General features: G+C 44.7%; 1 pseudogene; it reads left to right on the top strand.

The window, feature by feature from the left end:
- The first annotated feature begins 4643 nt into the window (after positions 1–4643).
- Positions 4644–4997, top strand: LOC106733813 (60S ribosomal protein L31 pseudogene; annotated as a pseudogene).
- The last annotated feature ends 154 nt before the right edge of the window (positions 4998–5151 follow it).

The following is a 5151-nucleotide window of genomic DNA, read 5'->3' as shown; positions in this document are numbered from 1 at the left end:
CAGCTTTGGAAGCTAAAACAAACACACACCCTTACTAACCAAATCCTGTTGCAACACCAAGGGCTCATTCTCTGGGGGGGCTGAAAGCTAACAATGGTTTGGTTTATAGCTTTGTTTGAGCCTGGCTTTGTCCGGCAAGATGTTTCTCAACAGCTCTGAAATATGTGAGTACATTCCTTGAACACTTGTAATTTAGCTCCAATTGCTGCTTGCTGGTGGAACACTGCAAATGAAAATAAACAAGATTCATACTTATTTTCAAGCACGTTGCAATATGAGCAAAATTAACTTTGGTAAATAAGACCCTCCTAAAAAAAAAAAAAAAAAAAAAAATGCTCAAGTTGGTAGAAACTGCTCTGTACCCTGAAAACTAATTCTGAGGCTGAAAAGACCCAGTAATCATGACAAGAATAGCAATTTTCAGGATGGTAATGCAGCGGGCAAATAGAAGCTGGGCCAGAGAGTGCGACTCTCTTAGGAGTACAATACAATACGATGCAATTTATTTTTCTCTAGCATCTTTCACATAGTGGTTTAAAGCAATGCTCCACAACTAATTACCGACTTCCTGTGCAAATACAAATGGACTATGTCGTTCACAATTCATCAAATGGATTGAGACAGAACACATCCTAGGACAATCACAGAGATAGGGATCCGGGAAAACCTCCAAGGAGACCATTGTTGATGATGCCTTCAACCTGGATGGCCACCTGCAAGGAGGATGTAGAGACATAGGGGTCTGGGTATTACCAGGAAGCTGAACACAGATATGCCGGAATGCTCTGGAGAGAACCAGAAACCAGACATCACATGGACATAGGGAACTGATCAGAAGAGAGGAAGAGATGCCAGTCCCATTTGGGGATATGTGGGACTCTAGGCAGTTCCTGGAGGGGATATTGTGACTGAAATTCTGATGTGGACAAGAAGTCATAAAGGTTTGTGGGGATAAAAGATAGTCCACACATGTATCTGGTTGAAGATGGGGGTTAGTGGGTGTCAGTATTCTAGGATGGGGGAAATCTTTGTCTGCTTTCTGTTGCTATAACAGAATACCACAGAATGGATAATAATGGCATAGTGTTTAAGGTGTTAGATTCCCACATGGCTGACTGAGGTAGTTAAGGCACTGGATTCCCACATGGCTGACTGTGGTTCAAGTCCTGGACCCAGTGGCTTGAAACTCATGTCAGGTGTGTGTGCCCAAAATCCTGAGAGAAGAATGGTTGAGAAGGGATTGTGGTGTGGCCATCCACCTAGAAGGTGATTTCTCACTTTCTCTCTCTCTGTCTCTGGTGAGTACACATACCCTATAGCAAAAATCTCTCAAATAAACAAACAAACAGAAAACAGACTGGACAATTAATAAAGAAAAGAAGCTTATTTCTTAGAGTTCTGGAGGCTTGGGAAGATCAAGGACAAGGTGCTGGCATCTGGCGAGGACTATATCATCTCACTGTGGAAGGACAAAAAAGGCTAAGTGAGAGCATGCAGAAAAGAAAGTCACCAGGGCTAGACTCACATTATAACAGCCCACTCTTGTGATAAGTAACTTGTTCCATTATGACATTTATCTATTCATGAGGGCTCCACCCTCATGACCCCTAATCACCTTTGATTAGGTCCTACCTCCCATCACTGTTGCTTTGGGGATTGAGTTTCTAGCACATGAACTTCTGGGGAATAAATTGAAAACAAAGCAGGGGATTGCAAGGAGAGGAGACAAAGGCAAGCCCAAGAGATGTGGCAAAGAGGACTCCGGGAGGTGGAATTAGTGACAGGTGGATATTGGACGGTCAAATTTAAGAATGCCGGTCCAGTCAACCCCCCCATTTATGTTCTGGACATCAGAGAAATACATAATATTGGAGAGAAAGATGAGGATTGAAGTGAGCAATTTTAGTTGACAAGAGTTCAATTACTTACCACAGACGACATTGGTTGGATCTTGAAGTCACCAAGTGATAGGTGGGAACAGCTAATGGACCTTCACAGTTTACAAAGGACTTTCACTCATTGAGGATCAGGCAGGTACAAAGGGGCTATTGTCCCAGATTTTCATATAAGAACAGTAAGGCTGAGAATAAGGGGGTTTGTTAGAAAGACAATTACAAGTCTGCTCCAGGGATCTAGGTCCCAGATTGTAAATCTAGGGTTCTTGAGATAAAAGTAACTTTTAGTGTAAGTCTGATAAATCAGTCTGAAATGATCCTACCAAAAGCAAAAACAGAGCAGCTGGTCAGTGGTGCAGTGGTAGTACAACTAGGCCTACATGGGAAAGGTCCTGGGTTCTCGTTCTGGGACCTCCCTGCACACCAGGCGTGCATGCATGTGCCAGTGGTCTGGGCTGGCTGAGACTAGGACTGGAGCCCCTGTGAGAGCCCTGTAGGGAGTTTTTGTTTCTCTGTTTCTCTTTCTCTCTCATGAAAGAAATGAATAAATTTTTAAAAAAGCAAAAGTAGAAACTAATGTATAAAAACCCCAATGCATCCCGAATGCTAAGCAATCTGGAAATAATAGAGGAAATCACTCAAATCAATCGTTGGCATCTTACAGATCAAAAAGAAAAAAAATAAAAAAGAAACCCAAAACAGAAATCCAATAAATAGACTGATATTTTTTTTTTGTGTCTGCTGTTTTGTTGTTATTTATTAATCTTTTTTTAGAGCCCATTGTCAGGAGTGCATCGTTCTAACTGATGTAAGTTTAGTTCATTTTCATTTTAGAAAATGGGGAGACCCACAGATGCAAAGCTAGGGATACTAACCTGCAGACCTATGGAGGGAGGAAGAAGGCTCCTACTCTAACACTTCAAAGCTTCTCTTTGAAATGGCTGAAAGAGCCAAAAACACTTGAGAGTCAAGGTCAGAGTTAGATAATATCCTCGAGGTAATGCATCTCACCTTCATAAAGAGAAGAATTACGACACTCTTTTCCCTGGTGTCCTCAGCTGATGGCCAGAGAAGAGGAAGAAAATATTTACTATTTTGTCCTTACAAAACACAGACGGAGATGCTTGGCCATATATTTGAAAAGCAGGAACTTCATATTTTGAGATGGGGTGTCAGGCCAGAAAAGAGTGGATGATCTGGTCTTACTAATTTATTTAAGTATGACAGTGGGACCTTCTCTTAAGGAACTCAATGTCATGCTTGCAAAATGCCCAGGCTTGAAACAAGGCCATTGTTAACATGGGGAAGAATTAGTTATGATGTATTAACAAGGCAAAAAGTCAGGAGGAGTGGAAGCTAACTATGAGCCATCAGCATTAGTTCCTCCTTGGCTGAGTTTAGTCTGGAATGACAGCTTTGCCTGGAGGCTACAAAGCAAGCATTCAGAGAGATCCAGGAATGGTCTTTCTTTTATATTTTGCTGAGCCGAAGAGTGTCATTTTTCATTTTAGTGTTTTAGAAGCTCACGTCCTCTCCTTCTCATTAGCTTGGCTGCCTGTCTGCCCGAGAAAAGTCCAGGCTTCTTGCATTGCAGTGGCCAGGTGGGTTCTTTGTACCTAGGGTAGAAAACCTATACTCCAAACCCAACAGGAGCAGCCATTGTGCAGTTGGGGTGCCACCCAGCAGGGGTGCTAGTGTGAGGGAGGTGTGACTTTCTCCTTTCACCTTGAGGAATTGCTACACAGACCCAAACCTTCCTCCATAGAATTATCTCAGCCAATGCTGTCATCCTTGTGCTCTGGCAGAGCTACCCGGAAACAGGTGTATGCTTTTAGCTACTGCATTTTGCCAGAAACTCCAGGAACCTGCATCCCTACTTGCTGGCATTGATGGATGATCCTATCGGTTGGGGGAAAATGCTCTGGTCATGCACTGCTGATGTGTTGGGAAAGAATTTACTGCATAACATTTACTTTCCAGCGAAGGGCTGGGAACAGAAGGCCATGGGAGGTGAGGGTGTTTCTTCTCCCTGTCTGGTGGCTCTTAGCTTGACCTGCCATTCAAGGCTCAGATACAAAGAAAACACCTGGAGGCTTTGAAGGCCTGTCTCTTGTTCACAACTGTGCCCAGGGCCAGGACCAGCAACAAGATTGTCAGTTGGGGAGGCTGGCTTCACCGTTACCCAAACCCAGGTGTGGAGTGAACTTTCTCTGCTGGGTTGGTGAGGTTTTCATCTTGGTGCAATAGCAACCATGAATGAAAAAAGAAGGGGAATTAGTAGTTACTGTCAGTGCAATTAAACTGCAAAGGTTTCAGGCAGAGACAGTGAGACATGGGCATGAGTCACCAAGGGCTTGATATGTCACCTCCTTGGCCTTTCATCCCCTAGCTCTGTAGAAAGACTAGTGCAGAGTGTCACTTCAACCCCATCAGGGTCCTGGTTGCTGACTGCTTGGTAGGGCAGCTGTTAGGCTCTGATAACCACTCTGTCCCGACTGCACACTAGACCTCCTTCCTGGCCTTTCTTGTTCTCACAAGCCACCTGTCCTCAGCAGCTTCTGTATTGGAGGCCAGTCCCCATGGGAGACTTGAGGAAAGGCCATAGATTGGGTAGAATTCGAGTTCTGGCAAATTGCACCATCTCAATGTTCCCCCCTATACAATGGGAATGACAGAGCCTGCTTTTCTGGGTTGCTGCAAACATCAGAAGATGATGAATGTGGCTTTTCTTTCCAGCTTAGGCCCGGCAGAATGGCTCCCGCAAAGAAGGGTGGCGAGAAGAAGGGCCGTTCTGCCATCAACAAGGTGGTGACCTGGGAATACACCATCAACATTCACAAGCACATCCATGGCGTGGACTTCAAGAAATGTGCCCCTCGGGCACTCAAAGAAATCCGGAAATTTGCCATGAAAGAGATGGGGACTCCAGATGTGCACATTGATACCAGGCTCAACAAAGCTGTCTGGGCCAAAGGAATAAGGAATGTCCCATATCGAATCCATGTATGGTTGTCCAGAAAACGAAACAAGGATGAAGATTCACCCAACAAGCTCTACACTCTGGTGACCTATGTACCTGTTACCACATTCAAAAATCTACAAACAGTGGGAACCAGCAGTTAGCGTAATGGCTATGTCGCTGGACTCCCACGTAGTCAACCGCGGTTCGTGTCCCGGACCCGGTGGCTTAAAACTCACGCTGGGCGCGTGTGCGTGCGTGCCCAAGATCCCGAGAGGAGAATGGAGGAGAAGGGAT

Source organism: Tupaia chinensis, unplaced genomic scaffold, assembly GCF_000334495.1.
Source record: "Tupaia chinensis unplaced genomic scaffold, TupChi_1.0 Scaffold145208_1, whole genome shotgun sequence".
Classification (NCBI taxonomy): domain Eukaryota; kingdom Metazoa; phylum Chordata; class Mammalia; order Scandentia; family Tupaiidae; genus Tupaia; species Tupaia belangeri.
Note: the sequence above shows the minus strand (reverse complement) of the source record. Positions and strands in the feature narration are given on the sequence as shown.